Genomic DNA, 19,179 nt, shown 5'->3' with positions numbered 1-19,179 from the left:
AAACGTGAAGGGATCCTGCTTAAATGGAAAGCTTCCAGCATGATTTGCCATCAGAAGCCATTCCAGGATATTATCCTTTTATTTTTCTATCATCCGTTTATGGTTCTTCTCCTTGGCAACATGTAAACAGTGCCCTGGCTCCACAGACCAATAAAATACCCAGCACTGCTGTCTGCCTTCATCATGCGAGTTGTATGGGCATCTCTCTCTTTCTTTTTCTCACACACACAAACACGTTATACTTATCCTCATGAAACTTAAACCAAATGAAGTCTCACAGGTTCCAACTGCTTATGAAATGTTCCAGTACAGTTTCTAAATGAACAGCAAAAGTTTTCAGTCTTGTGTTGATGTATTTCCTGTTGAAAAGTTTGGTGGGACACATTGCAACAGTTGGGTTCCAAAAGTAAGAATCCCATTCATTTTCTCCATAGGGAAATTGATTTTAACTGTAACTTATAAACCTCAGATAGAACATAGCCAGATTAATCAATTCACTAATTTACTAATTATAACTTAATCAATGTATACAAGTATACATTACCTTTCAAAAGTTTGGGGTCTGTAGGATTTGTAAATGTTTTTTAAAGAAGTCTCTTATGCTCCCCATGGCTGCATATTTAATCTAAATAAACGAAAACAGTAATATTGGGAAATATTATTACATTTTAAAATATTATAATAGATTTTAAAATGTTATTTATTCCTGTAATGGCAAAGCTTAATTTAAAAAAAAAATCCTAGGAGGTAAAAATTTACAAAAAAAATAGTTTTTTTTTTTTTAAGTGCAAATATCAAAAAGTGTCCTGCTGTTTTTCAGCCATGACGATCTGATGTCTTTTGTTCAGCTGCTGGCAATACGTCAGAAACTAGACTGACTTCCTGTTGTAAAGTGGCCTATAGCTCAGTAGGGGTCTTCCTTTATGTCTGCTGATCTCAGACCTATTCTATAAGACATCATAACTTCCAGGTAAAAGTGCTCAATGCTCATATCACTGTATTGGGACCCTTTCATTGCATTTCAGCTGAAAGTTTTTAGGGGCATCTTCCTATATTCCTTCATCAAGAGATCTGCCCACAGGATCTGACAGCTAGACAAACAAAAATAATTATCAGTAACAGACAAAAAAGCAAGACAGACAGGGAGGATGATAATACTGATGCACACATGCACAAAAAATGAAAATAAACACAGCAGAAGATCTAGAGACAATGGGGGAGTTGTTCAGGAGGGGCCGACACTATGAGCAGCTGCATACACACATCTCTTCTCTAACTCAGTTGGTGGTTGCTACCACAGCGTATAACCACAACCCCACACTAGGCCGCTTCTAATCCAACAGACTATATAAGATATATAAGATATGAGAACAACAATATGAGATTTTTTTTTCTATTTAGTTAATCTTTAAAAATGCTAATAATTTAATAACACTGTTAAATATAATCTTTAGCAAATCTCAAAATGATAATCTTTCATATAGTTTTTAAAAGATTTAGACAAAATATTATAGAAATTAATTATATTGGTTATGACAACAACATGAAAAAAGAATCTGAATGAAAAAACATGAAAATAAACATGAAATTTTCAATTTACTGCAGAAAGAAATAAATGCTCCTAAATATAGATTTGCATGTACATGTGTGCACATGTGCAAACACACTTTTTTCCCCCACTGCCATAAAATGAGGAAGCATATATTTTGCATGCAAACGGCTGTGGGTGTTGGCGACCTCCAGGTGTCTTTTTTTCCCATTCTATTCACAGGGTACTGAGCTCCAGGCACCAGAAAGCAGAGCGCTGGCCTTGCTGCTGGAATGAGCTCACTTCAAAGGTGACCATAAATCAAAGAGTTGTTGTGCCCCACCATCCGCTACACCATCCCCCAAAATCCCATCTGTCATTCTCAAGATGGTGGGGCTGGTAGAGAAGCATTACCTCATAGACTCTGAGCTCAGGCTTCTGCATTCAATGGCTGTGTCTATACGGGTTGTTGCTTAATTCACCAGTTCCTTGATGGTCAAACTGTTCAATCCAGCTACAACAAAAACTTATGCTAAAATCAAAATGTCATATCTGTGGCTCTGTTCCTTCACTGGCATCCTAAGTTTGAAACTCAGAGGTACCAAAATTAGGTCAATTGACCGGAGAAACCCAAGTCGATGAGGTTATTGTGGGTAACTTGTCAGTCTCTTTTGCAGTTTCCATGGCACCTGTGGTCAGTTGCAGGATCAATGGTAGGTTAACTCGGCAGATGTAAAAATGGGTGCCCAGTCCGGTTCCTGGTTCCTCTACCTTCCTGCAAAGTTCATCTCCAGCCCTGATCAAATACCAGTCAGGTAAGATCTTGGTAATTACAGACAAGCATGTTGAAGCAGGGTTGGAACTGAACTCTGCAGGTAGGTAGATGTCCAGGAAAATGATTGGGCACCTGTGTTAAAGGGATCCTATCATGCTTTTTCATTCAACTTTAGTTAGTGTGTAATGTTGGTGTTTGAGCATAAAAAAAATCTGCAAAAGTTACAAAGTTCAAAATGGCACGTTCGGACTACAGTGTGCTTCTTCCAGATATTGTGACATCACAAAGTCATTTAAACAATTCTGGAATATGCATAAAAAGGGGGCAAGGTTTGGTTGAGCTGCGCTATAGAAAACTGCTTTAGTAGAGCATTATCGGAATAAACGGTTCGCCAATCACCACGCGCTGGGCCAGTCCAAAACCAATCAGAGCACATTTTGTATTTCAGAAGGAGAGGTTTCATTGAAACAGGAACTAAACAGTGTGTTTGAGACAGACTGGGAAGAAATACTGGGAAGAAATGAATGCGTTGTTGGAACAGTCCAGCATTAAAACCTAATCTAGTGCACCCCAAAACTAAATCAAGACTTTTTAAAAGGGCATAATTGGTCCCCTTTAAAAGACACATTATATTATTGATTCCATGTACTTTATAAGATGCATTTGTTAGCCCTTAATCTTGGATTGTTGTACCATTATATTCATTATATTCACAGTATCAAAAGGGCCAAAATTAGCAAGCAAATTAGCATAGCATACATTCACCTAGCTGGTACGATAGCCACACTGGTATACTACGGTGTGGGATCAATTTCTCCTGAGATGTCAGGTCTTAGATATAGGTACGTCTGTTTCAAGGCACTCCGTTAGTACTGTAATACTCTACATTGATTGCTTATGTGATTTTTAAGTCTGATGGGGCAAGTTGAAAAAAAAAAAAATTCTTTGACTTTGCAGAGGATAAGAAGGGCGATTCATCATGGTCTTATCTCGCTGTGTCACGTGGGACTCTCTTTATCATGCAGCCATGCAAAAACACCATTTGTCTTCAGCGCAAGTGATAAAATGTACGTTCATGAGTGTAAGTCAAAAACGTTAGCATAGGTAGTTTGGCGAATGCAGATATAATTATGCAGATATCAAATCAGAAGGCCTCATCTAACTGTCTATCAGAGTCGGGCACCTCCCTTTCAAAGCTCTGTTAGTATCTGAGCTGTCTGCCATGATGTTTCCAACCTCATTAAACCCCACAACCCTTTATAACCACCATCTGTTCCACTTACTAAAACAAACCTGGTTGATTTACATGACAAACTGAGTTCCACAGTGCAGTTGTGCAGTTTTAGGCCAAGTGGAGCAGCTCACCACAGATAAATGAATACGCAGACAGCCAAACAGACCCAAAGCCAGACGTAAAGACGTCGGTCTTAGGTGGCGAGTGGTGCCAGGTTCTGCACATGGCTTTCTGAAAATCTCATCATAAATCAACCAAAAATATAGATTTTGTCAAGACAGCTGCATGTTAATAGGAAAGACTGCCGTTTTTTTGGGCTGAGCTTGCAGCCTAGTTGAAAGTCAGGGCACCTTGCTGCAGATAATAATCCTGTATGTAGAGTATAATGTACATTAATAAATAGCTGCATTCATTCCCATTCTTCTAAGTTTAAATAATTGTTCTTTTCTGTTTTCATAATCATGAACAGTATATGATTGCGAGAAAAAATTTCAGAAATTTCAGTATTTTCAGAGTGAGGCAATGGCTTTTAGAGTCAGCACTCCTGCATTTGAGTATAGGAAATCTGGCTCTTCTTTTGTGTAATTATGTATTTCATCCTTTTTTCTGCACTGGTTCAATATCCCTCTGTCTCTTGTATATAAAAGAATGGCAATTCATGCCATGGGTAGAATCAACCCAGCTGTCAACACTGCAAGAGTCACAAAATTGCAGACATGCAGTGTAGACAATCGAGTTTTGCCACCATTCGCTTGTGGACATACTCCGTGTCCAAATATGACAATGATTGAGAAGTGTGTTTAAAATGTAATTCATGGTTTGGTAGACTCCATGTGCAACAGCAAACAAGTCAATGAAGCATTCAAAGGGACCCTGTCTTTGTATTCTCAAGGTTTTGCTCTAGGCAGACTTGTCAACAAGTATCAGACAATATGTGTCTTTGCCTTCTCATCTCTATGCTCGTATCCAGGCCCTCTGCACTAAATCATCTTTATCTTTCTTTCCACTATAGCTGCTATCCTTTTATAGACACAACAAGGACACTTTCTCCCATTTATGGACTTCTGTGAAGTGCCGAGCCATAGTCAGCGAAAGTCCTGTGAAGGTGTTCACTCACAGAAGGTGACAGCTACCTCAGCTTTCCTATTGCTCCGTGGAACATGGCAAAATAATAAATCTCTTTAAAACCTCTGTCATGTAGGATTGGCACTATACCAAAAATTATTGGCTACCAATACAAGTGAACTGTTCTCTTTACCACATATACATATATACACACTACGGGTCAAATGAGTGCATACTGTATGTGGAAAACACAAAAACAGTAGCAGTCATTACTCCAGTCTTCAATGTCACATGATCCTTCAGAAATAATACTAATATGCCAAATTACTGCTCAAAGAAGAATTCCTATTATAGTCAATGTTGAAAATAGTTAATATTTTTGTGAAAACATTCCCATTCCAAAGTTTGGGGTAAGAAAGCCTTAAAAATAAAATAAAAATAAAAAGAATTGAATACTTTTTTATTTTTTTAACAGGAACACATTAAATTGGTTTTTATAATGTTACATTCTATTTTAAAAAAATGTATAATGGTTTACACACACACACACACAAAAAAACATTTGAATATTTTTAATTAAAACAATTTCAAAAAATGATAATAAGAACCATTATTAATAATTGAGCACCAATAATAACTGAGCACTAATCAGCATATTAAAATGATTTCCGAAGGATCATGTGACACTGAAGACTAGATTAATGGCTGTTGAAAACTCAGGAATAAATTATATAAATTTGAAAATATATTAAAATCATAAATGCAGCCTTCTTTATATACATATATGTGTGTGTATATAGGTCTGACAGAAATTCTATACATCAAACAGAATATATATTTTAAACCGGAAAAAAAAAAAATGTATATGACATAACCTGCTAGTCTATCTGCATTTTTATTGCAAGGCAAAGATTTTTTTGTCCTTCCTGTTTACATACACTTATGACAAACCGAATGTGTTTACACTCATACCTAGAAGTGCATTTAACCATTCACGCATGCATCTACATTGCACTACCACATTCTTCATGATGCAAGTATTTTGCAGCTGTTTACTTAAGAGGGAAACACTCTCGCACAGCTGTGCACCACGTAAACACCAGCAGAAATCGGAGAGGAAGGAGACTAACAATTTCAGAAGCGATCCCAGTGAGAGCTGGTTTTTTATGCATTCCATTGCAGTGTGCTCTGTAGGTCAGTGAGGGTGAGCCGGTTCATCACGCTCCATAAAAGATTATGACAGCTCGTATGCTGTCGCAGTCGAGGTTTGTTTAGAAGTCCAAAAACAACTGAAATGAGTCATTTATCACTATATATAAACACAAAACAGATGCACAAACATGGAATGGAAACACTTGAGTCAGATTTCCTCTCATCTTAAATGATGTCACAGCCATTTGCTCTCATCTCTTGCAGATGTGGAGATTAATTAAGCATTGGGAGGTGATCAGCACTTGCAATCTAGACTTGCCACCCCATAATGTGCTTAAATATGTCTGCCTACACATGTGGATCTGTGCATGTGTGATTCAGAGCTGTATTAAGATAAGCCCTATGCAAAAACAGGAACTGTGGTGGTGAATTGCACAAGTAAGATGTAATGATTTTGATTAATCCTTTTAAATGGCTTGTTAGAGAATTAATGGCTCCTCTTGACGATTCCTGGCCCAGTAAAAAGCTAAATGGATGGGCCACTGTCTCTGGTTCACAACCAGTGGTTTCAAACCTAAATATTAGTTTTAATTTTTCCTACACTCTACATCTAGTGTACCATTCTCTTAATGCGTCTGTGCTTTTACCACTGAAGAGCCAGCAGAGCTTTTACAGGATCAAATTGACCCTACTTGACAAATTACAGCTCAGGAGTCACATTTTGCTGTTTGTAACTGGGCATGTCTGAAAGACATTTTGACAGTAAAAGTATTTTAAATTGCCATGTAGAGATGCTTTTGATGAATGATTAATTGGCCAGTTTTTTCATTTGTTTAATGGAACATACACTGTAAAAAAGAGAAAAGATTTTAGATTATTGCAGTATGTTTTTAAAAAAAAATACATTTAATTTAATGCGTTACTTCCCATTTCTTTGTAATTGTTAAATTTACTGCCAAGTGTAAATTTTTTCTACACCAAATTATTTTCTGTGTAGTATAAATTAGGGCTGGGTTTTGACACAAATTTCACAATTCGATTCTATTATCATTTACAAGCTTGCGATTTGATTTAATTTCGGATATTTTGTATACATATACATCAGGTACAGGAAAAACAAATCCCTCAACTGGGTGGTAAAATTTGATGATTTGTACACTAACACCTAAAATCTAACCTACTCAAAGTTTTTGTAAAATTAAAGTTATAATACTAACTCCGACATAATTACATTTCTACTCCAATTCATTTTTTGAAATATAAACATTTAAATGGTGGTTGTCACAAATAATTGATGGCTTTATTCAAACATAAATTAAATATTAAAGAACCGTATAAAAATATATATAATGAATATATACATGTTATATGGTGCATATTTAGCAAAATGCTCCTCTCTAAAGTCTCCTCTCATTTTTCTAGCTGACTTACGAGTTTATGGTCACTGAATAGCTTATGTTTTTCTGCGGTAAATGTGACGTTACATGATATTGTTTACAAGCTATTGTCATCTTTGTGTGTTTGAAATACTGATTGAGTGATTACATGACAGCACAAGTTACAGAAATCTGTATCCTCTTTCTTTTAACAGCTTCGGATGTTCATTCATGCTTATTTCATGCTGTAACTACTATTAAAGCGGAGATGATCAGTTCAGCTTTGTGCTGCCTCTTCTTACCGAGATGCTACAGCGATCTGTCACTCCACATTAAACAGCGAAAAAACAGCATTTAATATATGAATATTGTAATAAAATGGACAGAATTTGAAATCTGAGACTTTGTTTCATATCAAAAGTAACAAATCACAAAGCTTATTGCAGTTTATTGGATGGGAGGCGCGCTACAATGTTCTGTTCGTTATCTGACAGGTGAGACTAAAAGATTCTTGGGATTTATGAATCAATATCATTTCATAAAAATGAGAATCAATTAAAATCGAGAAATCAATTTCTTTTTTACCCAGCCCTTGTATAAATCACATTAGTTACTTAATTAGTTGCAATAGATATAAGGGAACTAATATTTATAATATTTAAACCCTAAATTTGACATACAACAAAAACTATTAAGTTACTTCTAAGTTTAATGGCAACAGCAGCATTAAATTATTTGCTTGCATTCACAACAGGTTACTTGCATGAAAATGGAAATGTTTTTCTACTTAATTTTTTTTTTCAATACAGTTGTTTTCTTACTGCAGTTCGCTCTGTGACCTCTGAATGTTTTTTCTCCCAGAAATGTTTTTTTCAATACTTAAAACTGATGTCACTGATAGGTTCTCCGTGCAGAGTGCAAAGACCTGACTAATTCCGTCAAGACATGGCACAACAGACGGAACATTAAAAACGGTCTGATTTATCAGCAAAAATAAATCAAGGCAAAATAATCAGTCTGCAGGACAGATGTTTGAACCGTACATTTCCAGTATGTGGTGAGTCACCATCAGATGGGGAAAAACTCCCAGCCACGAAGATGAACAGAGCAGTTTGTATCAACCTACAACCCTGACTATTTATAATGTGCTGTTAATGCTCAGGTAACATATGTTCTTTAATTGTTGCGTTGGCAATATATAATATATGCCAATATACAAGTCTATAAAAAAAAATATATAAAAAAAAAATGTTATTAAAAAAAGAAACTGCTAATACTTTGGGGTATCTATAGCAGTTTACAATGGCTTTGGTTTTCCAACATCCCTAAACTACAGATTTTATTTGTGTTGGATCCAGATTTTACAGGAAACTCCCTGCAGTTATACACATATTTCACTCTGATTCTGATAATGTTACAGTACGTTTGACAGTCATAGCTTTGAGAATGCCAACCAGACATGTTTTATGTGACTCTTATAAGTACGGACCAGTGTTTACATTCCAATGCGGTATTCATTGTCAGGTTGAATGCATCTCTTTGACAGTTTTGGGCAAATTTCCTCTTGGGAGTTGGTGATATATGTGTGAGACAAGGGGTGAAAGAACCCAACCCTGTGAATGGACAGGTTACGGTGTCTCTTACAGCCCGCCCCTCTAGGGTGACTGGATTGCTGGATCCGTACAGAAATGAAGTGCGTCAAAGGTGACTCAGGGACTGTGGCTGGATGACAAAAGAGTGTGGATGGATAGATTGCACAGTTACATCGGTTGCTTGTGATACAGCTGGTATAACAGACGTAATAAGCATGGACCTGGACCATTAGGAAAAATGCCAATTGCTTAATCCGTGTAACCCACAGATGTTTACTGATGCAACTCATGCATACAGACACATGCCATGTGGCACTGCTAATCACACTCGTAAGATAAGATTCAGTAAGTTTTGAATGGTTGTTTAGGATGGGAATTGTAAGGACTTTAATGATTCCCATTCCGGTTCCATCAATGATTCTTTTAGCATATTTGACTAAGGCCTATTTGGGGAAAAACAAGATAATAAATGTAATCCAATCATCACAAATGTTGTTTACACAGACTTTTTAAAAGACTAGCTCACTTCCAGAATAAAAACTTCCTAATAATTTACTCACCCCCATGTCATCCAAGATGTTCATGTCTGTCTTTCTTCAGTCGCAAAGAAATTAAGGTTTTTGAGGAAAACATTCCAGGATTTTTTCTATATAATAGACTTAAATGTGCTAACTGGTCCAAATTGCAGTTTCAATGCAGCTTCAAAGGGCTCTACATGATCCCAGCTGAGGAATAGGGGTCTTATCTAGGGAAACGATCTGTAATTTTCAAAAGAAAAAACATTTATATACTTTTTAGCCACAAATGCACGTCCACAAATTCATTACGTATTCAGATTGGAAAGGTCACACGTGGTTATCTCTTCATCTGTGTAAAATCGACATCTTATTTTCTCCTCCATCTTCAAAATCGTCCAGCATCATTGTTTGTAAAGGATCATTTGACTTTCTTTGCATTTTCACTTTGAGTCAGTTCTTCTGCCTACGTCACGCATGACTTTTCCAACGTGACAATGTAATGCGTGGTTGAGCTAGTGCAAGATGAGCATTTGCGGTTACAGTATATACATTTTTATTTTTAAGAAAATTAACGATTGTTTCATTAGATAAGACCCTTATTCCTCAAATGGGATCGTGTAGAGCCCTTTGAAGCTGCACTGAAACCTCAATTTGGACTTTCAGCCTGTTCGTCACCATTTAAAGTCCATTATATGGAGAAAAAAAATCTTTTTGACTGAAGAAAGAAAGACTTGAACATGCGGGGTGAGTAAATTATCAGGAAATTTTTATTCTGCAAGTGAACTAATCCTTTAATTGACTTTTTGTAGTGTTTTAAAAGGCAACATAAATAGATTACAACAATTGGACATAACTATATTAAATAGAAATCCTTAAAATTAAAATAAAATATTTTTATAAAATATTACTGACATTATCAGTAACAACAGTGATTTAAGTCTCCCATTCCTTAAGTATTACAAAACACAGCAAGTAACCTGTATTCGTTTAATTTTCTAAAAAGAACCAACACATAAGTGTAAATTATTCAAGAACCGGACTACACTAGTTGCCCATATATGGTTTCGATTTGCTAAAACAAAGTGGCTCATGAGAGTCATTTGTTTGGGATTTGGACTACATTAGTTGCAGTCTATGGTTTTAATTCACTAAAACAAAGTGGCTAATGTGTTTAGGAATCAGACTACATAGTTGTACTGTCTATGGTTTTGATTACTTAAAACAAAGCCGCTAATAACAGTCATTTGTTTGGAAATTAGATTACACTAGTTGCACGGTCTATGGTTTTGATTCCTTAAAACAAAGCCGCTTATAAGAGTCATTTGTTTGGAAATCAAGACTACACTAGTCACACTAGTGTAGGAAGTAGTGGGGGAAGTAGTGGCCTAGTGGTTAGAGAGATTGATTCCTAACCCTAAGGTTGTGGCTTCGAGTCTTGGGCTGGCAATACCACGACTGAGGTACCCTTGAGCAAGGCACTGAACCCCCCAACTGGTCCCCGGGCGCCGCAGCATAAAATTGCTGCCCACTGCTCCGGGTGTGTGTTCACTGCTGTGTGTGTGCACTTTGGATGGGTTAAATGCAGAGCACAAATTCTGAGTATGGGTCACCATACTTGGCTGTATGTCACGTCACTTTCACACTGTCTTGTTTTGATTTATATAAACAAAGCAGCTCATAAGTCATTTATTCAAAAACACTGATTGCACTATATGTTCTGCGCTATAGTATTGCAGCACCACTGAATAATAGTGCAGAAAACATTGTAACAGTGTTTTAGTACCATATTCCGTTCACATTGCTGAAATAATGCAAGCCTGAGAACCGTTATCGAAATGGGTTCTGTTAACGGTAAACTTTAACAAAACCCAACTTTTTTACCAAATGGAGAAAGACATTTTTAAAGCCAGACTGTATAGTATACCAGAAGTTGTTTAACCAGCTGAATCTTGACACCTTGGTCACGGTGACAAAGAGCAGCATATTGGAGCACACAATAAGTGTTGTAGAGAAATGAACGGAAGAAAGACAGACAAAGGGGTTTAACAACTAGTGGCTCAGAGCAAGACACTAACCATCTATGAAGGACAATAAGGCCTGCGAGAGGAAGAGAGGGGAAAGGTAAACAATCAGTACAAGTGAGCAGATAGAACACCGAGCAGAGGGTCACGTCTCTTGGGGCCCAGGCTGCAAGGATCTGATTTCATCCATTCATTCTCCTCAGTCTGGGAGGAAGCCACCAGCTCACTGGATTGCAGATGCACCTGGAGTCCCCCGCAGGAAACCCCCAGTAACTTCCCTTGATTCAAGGTTAATCCTCCAAACAACCAGTTATATGTTTCCATGAGCAATTTTAAAAGAAATTAAGTCTGAATCCTGAGATAATAGAGATTTTCACACAGCGAGCTTGTGATACGTGTGGTAAGGTCCAATAGTCAACACAGTAACTCATCATGATTTAAAGAAGACTGTAAACGGTGTACTTGCATGTGTTATTCATTCAAGACATTTGAAATCACACTTCTTCATCTGGCACTCTTTTTAGAGATTAATTAAAGGCTTAATGTCTCTGGCTTTGCGTTATCTTACACATTTGGCTACAGAGCTGCATTATTGATGGACAGATGTTCAGTCCAATTGATTTGCATATAGATGGTCTGATAAATTATAGCTTGGGACACACTTGTACGCTTTTTTTGTGTGCTGTGCTGTGACTTGTGAATGGACAACTACATTCAGTGTTTGTTGTGACCAAACAAGTGGTAGTCAATACCACACTACTCTACATACACTATAGTATGTATAGTGAGAGAACAGTATGCAATTTTTTGTATGCATAGAATTCAATTGCCAAGTGAGAAGTATTCAACAGAGCTCACATTATGTAATACTGTATCATAAATTGCACTGCGCTCTGTCCTATCACTGATGAACAACAGTCTCTGCATAAGATAAAGCTTTCCAAAAACAAAACACAGTACTTCCAAAGAATGTGGCCATGATCACACTGCAGTCACATTGCCCTGACCAAACGGGTAAAGCATTTTCAACCTCATTCAGTTTCTGAAAAATATACTCCAAAGACGACAACACCACACTTTATGGACTTTTTTGGACTTTATGGACCTTACTACCAAAGAGTGCAGGGATTTGAACCACAAGAAAACAAGACTCATTATAAAAATAACAAACTGAATTTTGTTGGCACAGCAGGACACTTCAGAAACCACGGTTCTTATACGAGGAAGCCCTGTTGTGGTTAATAAAAAATGAAATACAGCCCAGTTTAAGCACTTGGATTTCTTTGATGGACACCATGATGAGTTATTCACAAGTCACTTCTGATTCACAAGCACTTTTTACGATGTGTATAGAATATGGTGGAAACAGGAAAGTTGGAATAAAAAAACCTTTCTATATCTTTTTAATTGTAGTAAGTTTGTGGCACATTTATGAGAGGGATGGAACTTAAGTTTCAAAAGGATGATTTTGTTTCTCCACAAGCACCTCTGAACTCCACCTCTTGGAAAAATGAATGGTAATGGAATGGCAGAGGGCTGGCAGCAGACAGGATGGGAATCTGGCTCTTAGGCAAGCAGTTTCAAAGGCTTCTTAATGCACCAAAAGACACAGTGATGCACCTCATAGACCTCTCTGCTTTTTTTCTCCCGCACACACAGACATATGCATGCCAGCACATGCAACTTAAAACGCACAGTACAACTCTTTAAAAAACACTTTAAGAGTTAAAAACTCAATGAGTCACTGAGCATGAGACAATTGTCAGGCTGCCTGTATGCGATGTCTACAGGATGCCAGAGAACAGAGGCCAGTCTCAGCAGCTGGGCTTGAAAATAGAAAAGAAAGAGGAAATGAGAGGACGCAGTTCTGTTCTTCCTGTCAGCTTTTCTGACTTACTCACTGCAATTATTGCCCTTGTCTGTCTTCTCAAGACTTCCTAAGACAGAAAATATTGCTTAAATGAAAAATCTCTGCCAAAGGAGTTTACATCAAGAGGACCAACCCACTGATAAATAAACTATTTCCACTCACCTGTTTTCAATCACTCAAGGTGTGTCTTTTTGAATTACATCACTCACTGATATGCGTAAACCATTTCCTGTTTTATGTTTAACTAAAGGTTACTTTGTATGAACATGCAGTACATATTATGAAATTAATCAATAATAATAATAAAAAAAAATGAACACCATAATTATTTTCTTTCTCAATGGGCTTACAGGCTGCATCATGTTCTGGGATGAGGTGTGTTCAGAGATGAGCAATCAAGTTCCAACCTGGATCAGCTTTTGACTAAACTCGGGGGTATGTCAAATCCCCACAGCATGTATGCCTTGATTCTGTTTTTCTAATGGTTATCTGCATGTGTGCACTTAATGCCAGTGAAGACTTGAGGTCTGGCTGTCAAAAAACCCACAAATAACTGTCATGTTGAGACACGTGTGCCAGATTCCTCTGAGAAGTGTGTGAAGTACAAAAAGTTCACCAAATATATGTCATGAATCTTTAGGGAGAGTTAAAGATGACCTTGAAAGGGCTTGCATATAATAAATTAGTCTTTCTTTCACTCAGGAATGAATGGCCTAGAATTAATTATATTTTACACTAAAGTCCAATATGAGTAAGCATTCAAGAGGTGATTATAGGATTCTCTCTTACATGCACCAAAAGTTCGAATCAACTTTAAATATAGGTTGAAAACTTAAGTTAGTCAAAAATAATATTTTACAAGTAGCCTATTGAGGTCTAATACTTCTTCAAGACATGCTACCATAACCTGGATGAATGAAAAGTTTCACAGGCTAACAAGTTATCGATTTTTACTCTCTGGCTATGAATGAAAAATCGTGTTGATGATCATTACCTCACTATTACGTGAATTTCTAAATTTAAATGACGGAGAAAAAAGAAAAGCCGAAGCGCGCTTACCCCGTCAAAACTCTTTCAGTACTCTGTCCGTGTCGAGGTCGCTGGGGTCAGTTTACAGCTCTGTAGTCCTGTTGCTCCTCACGGGTGTGCAGAAGTATTCATCTCTCTCTCAATGCACCGAATGAGAATATGCTCGCGTTCAACTCTTCCATGCGCTACTATAGAGGAAGTTGTGTGAGTCACAAGATCCCGCCCCAAATGGATGAAAGCGGTCATCCTACTTTTCTGAAGGAAGTTTCATTGAATGATCTTCAAATGAAAACAGTTTGCATTATCTATTTGTCTTGTCGTCTGCAGTTAGCTTAGAGCGCAAGAGATTTCTGTCTGCAGTAAATGAATGTAGCAAAAATAGCCTACTAGTTACCTGTTACTTGACACCCACATCTGAAGGGGATGAATCGTCATGACAATAAACAACTTTTTCCCCCCATCCCGTAACCGCGCCACGGTGCTCAAAAGTATGGAGGACGAAACCTGCAAAAACAATAAATAAATAAATACGCAAATGAATAAATAAATGTGTGTATAAATACACCCATTCTTGTTTAAATGCATATATAAATAATTAAACGTGTGATGAAAGTAGCCAAATAAATTAAATAAATTGGTGGGCAAATGGGAAATGTTTAAGGAAATGCTAAACTCATCTTAACTCGTTTCTTTTAATCACTCATTTGTTTCTGAATGTAGTTTCACATTTATTTTTCCTCTGCGCAATATGCTAATGAGAGGGTGTCAACCATGGACTTGGTCGGTCTTGTCATAGCTGGGGCGTGGCTTTCCCTGTGACAGAAAATGCATGTAAATCCAGTATAGCCTACGTAAAGTCACTTTTGCTGAGAAACAGAGCAGAGCCAGATACATAAAAAATAAATAAATAAATAAATAAAAAACCTGAGCCGTATTGTCCGTACAGTAGCCTATCTGTGGCTTTCCAAACGACCCGACGGAACGGCCAGGTGTCCTTTTCCGACGGTCGACGATCAAAAGGGACCGTCTCTAAAGTTACATACGACATTGATATACACTTTTCTCACTTCAAGAGCATTTGAAGAAAATGACTTACAGTAACACAAAATAACTGTAAAGTTTTTATATATGTCTTAATTATAATGCACACTTTTTAGATTTTTATTACTTATTAAAAAATAAACTGTCAAATTGTACGTAAATATTGCTATTTTGTCTTTATCAAATATGGGCTCAAGCACAAAATATACCATAATTTAAAGCTCAGTAGCATTTGAGGAGAATTACTTACAGTCATAAAACCAACTTTAAAGGGTGTCAACAGTAGGTGTCAAATATATTGCACACCTTTTAGATTTTTGATATTTATTAAAATAAACTGTTAATTCATATCTACACTGTAAAAAACTTCCTGTAGAAATTACAGTTACTAGCTGGCAGCAGTTTGCATGTAACTTACTGTAATTTTATTTTATAAAAAAAATACTTAATTTCGTTGTATTCTGTGCAATGACAATAAAGGAATCTAATCTAGTGTATTTTTTTTATTTTATTTTACAGTGTCATTTAACTTGCCATAAATGTATTTACAGTATAATAATGTTTAACTGTAAAATATTTTATTATTGTATTAAGCTTTTGGTCTTTTCTCAAGTAATGCATTTTAAAACAACAGAAAATATACTGTTATACTGTAAATATTACTGTAATCGGTTTGGTTCACTGTTTAGTTACTGTAAAGCTATATGCCCAATTTATAAAATTTGCAGTTCAATTAAACATCAAAGAAACAAACAAACATACAAAAAATATAGCTGCAAGCAGCGATTACTGGGGTTCAAGCACTTTAAGGCATTTAAGGTGGTATGCTTTTAGGGTCTAGGCCAACTTAGATGTATGGCTGACAGTAAAAGACATCCAAAATGGAGAATAGGCTCACAGACTAATACATACAAAAGTGAAATGGTTGAACTATTATATTAATACTCAGTAAGAATGCTTACACATACACAGATAGAGACACACACATGGACAGACATACATGCACACACATTTTGTTGCAGATATAGGTATTTGAAATAAATGATAGGTGACTATACTTATAGTCTTCTCTTTTTATGAGTTTATTTCATTTTCAGATTTCACTGTAATCATAATCTGGCATAATTGTAAAAACTGATGTGTCTGTATGAACAAAATGGTAAACTTATAACATTGATTTTATAATGTCTAAACATGAATCTCAAACCTATGAACAGTACTGTTATAGTTAGTTGAATGAGCTAATTAGTGGTCTTCCGCTGCCATCTAGTGGTTATAAATACAATTTCATGCAATGTTTCATACAACACTGTGTTTAACCTTTATAACTATTATAGTGTTTTTTTTTCTTGCCCAATCTCTCTTAAATGTTGCATGCTTGATTAGAATGAAATTATTCATAATTTTACACAGTTTTGAGAGACATTGTGGGCTTTTTTTGCATGCAAATATTCAACATTTCTTTTATAATTATTGACCTAGAGAGTCTAGAGAATAGTACTGCACTGATTTGATTGATTTTAAGTTAAAAACTGAGGAATAGTTCACAAAAGTAGGTTTTTAAAATAATTTCAAATACTTAATTAAGTATTTGAAATTATTTTAATATATTGATTTTTTATATTGTATTATTTATTTTAATTTGTTGAGTACTAAACCTGCAAAAAAAGAAAAAAAAAAAGAAATGTTGAACATGTGCATTTGGAAAACTATAAACTGATCATTTTATAATATGTTCTTTACCTTGTGTACCAAAAGGCCTAAAATCCTAAAAAATGAAAAAGAAAGGCTACAATATCTCCCACAATAGTGCCCTTTGCTAGTCTTCAGGAGTACAGTGTATTGAAGAGGTATTTAGTGCTATCTTTTATGACCTAACCAAAGAGTTTGTATGTAATTCTAATTCATTAAATTACACCCCAACCAAGAACGAGACCTCATGTTTTTCTCTTAAACATGTTATGATGTTCAATATGTCTGATCCTCAGCGTCAGGACTCTAATGCCATTGAGCTTTTATTGCCCTCTTTAACAGTTTAAAAGAAAGGATCATCAAATTACACCAAATGTAATCAAGTGTAAATTGTGAAATACCTCCATCAAGACCAAGACCATACACACATTCCTGAAATTCTAAAAGATCCACATTTATTGCCTGAAAAATATAAATATTTAATTAATAAATACAATCAGAATAATAAGACACTATTTAGAGCTGTTACCAATCAAATGAAATCACTAACAAAAAATTTTGGCCATTTGTATTAATTTTGGTGAAATTTTTGATACAATTCCACATTAAATTCTGACTAGGGACAGCTATTTCAAAAGAAATACAATTAGAAAGTTATTGATTGCATTTAAAGCAGGAAGTTTTAGATCATCACATTAGACCAAGACTGGTCTCAAGTACTACAACACTACATTTTGTACTGCCAGCTCAAACTGGGTAATGTAAATAGTGGGCTGACTGTTAATTGTCCCATATCCACTATTTACAGGGTTTTGTGGTTGAATTTTGAGAGTGAGAACCAAACATTCATGAGAGGCCTCTTCCTGGAAGGATCTAGGGTTCAGACGGTGTTGTTAACATCCGTGGTAAAACCTGAAATTGTAAGTTTTAAATCTGTTAAATGGTTTCCTCTGTTTTAAAAAATACTTCTCAAAAACCTTTCTCTCTGACACAGGAGTGAAACGTAAATAAGATTTCCCACAATCCAGACTATCCACCATTTTTACATCTGCCAACTTGTACAACTTTAATCAAGCAGACTACATCTATGACTTGAATACAACACTTAAAAATGAGATGAAACCTGATTTATGATCTACAATATAACTCATACAAGAGCTCCTCTTGATTTGTATTAATCTCACCCTCTGTGTATAGAAACCTTACATTGGTTAAGAAAGGCATTCCAAGGTCTTGAGCTCAGCTACTGGCCAGTAACATTATGTCATTTGTGTGATTTTTAAAGGCCTAGGCCTATATTAAAAACCTATCAGTAATATATCTGTCAAGTGAGGGCATTCCAGAAACTCCAAGCTATCATAAACCTATAACTCCTCATTTTGTCCATTTGACATTCCGCCCTCTCTTAAACATGTTTTTTTTTTTTTTTAATTATTATTATTACTATTTTTTTTTTGTGAGAAACATATAAAATCCTATTAAAATTCAGTAAGGGAACTACTTTAAGTCTGCTTTATTTATTTATTTATTTATTTATTTTCTGTTTTACATGCTTTACTGTGGTTCATTTTCTGTAGGAAAAGTCAATTGGGTCACTTGGTTTTATATGTCTTGCATAAACAAATTGAAAGCCCACAAAGCCTGGGTCAATGAAGGCTATGAAATCATATGGAAAAAGTAACCCCACGAAGGGTTTCCTTCTCAGTGAAGAATCTGTATGTTTTGCAAATCTCACACATCTGATTTTTTTTCAAACATAAAACAGGGGGAAAAAAAAGGATAAACATGTCCTATGAGGTAGTACATCGCCTTTGTCCTTCTTCAGTTAAAGTATAGATGAAAAGACTTAAGTGTTCCGTTTGAAGTTCCTTGAATTGAAATGTGAGTGTTTCATTTTGTAAGTTCCTCTGTACCTGTACAGTGCCTTGTGTGTTAAAAAACACAATGGGAAAAGGCTAGCAGCACCAGAATATGATGTTCTGTATTTCTGAGTAATGCACAGTTTTTTTTTTTTTTTTTGCCAGATGAAAAGCTGGTTGTTATTTCAAATCTGCCCTTACTTATATCCCATGCCCCACATGTTTTGACACACCAATTGGCTATTTCTGCACCCCCCCCCCCATTCTCAGAAGACAAGCCAACTAATGGATAAACTGGACATTCAGAGCTATAAGAGGCACAAAGGTGTCGTCATGAGACTTTAGCTCTGACATTTCTCACATGAGAAAATGTCAGAGCTAAAGTCTCATGAAGTCTCATAAAAAGCTGTCTTTATGGTTAAGATTC

General features: G+C 36.0%; 1 protein-coding gene across 1 annotated transcript in view; it reads right to left on the bottom strand.

Moving 5' to 3' along the window:
- LOC109106161 (four and a half LIM domains protein 3-like) overlaps positions 1-14,552 on the bottom strand; it is a 34,190-nt gene extending 19,638 nt beyond the window's left edge. Inside the window, exon 1 of the mRNA XM_019119520.2 lies at positions 14,191-14,552. The gene's annotated coding sequence lies outside the window, so the exon portion shown is untranslated. The remainder of the gene's footprint in view (positions 1-14,190) is intronic.
- Positions 14,553-19,179: the final 4,627 nt, after the last annotated feature.

This window comes from Cyprinus carpio, chromosome A16 (genome assembly GCF_018340385.1).
Source record: "Cyprinus carpio isolate SPL01 chromosome A16, ASM1834038v1, whole genome shotgun sequence".
In the NCBI taxonomy this organism is placed as follows: domain Eukaryota; kingdom Metazoa; phylum Chordata; class Actinopteri; order Cypriniformes; family Cyprinidae; genus Cyprinus; species Cyprinus carpio.
Note: the sequence above shows the minus strand (reverse complement) of the source record. Positions and strands in the feature narration are given on the sequence as shown.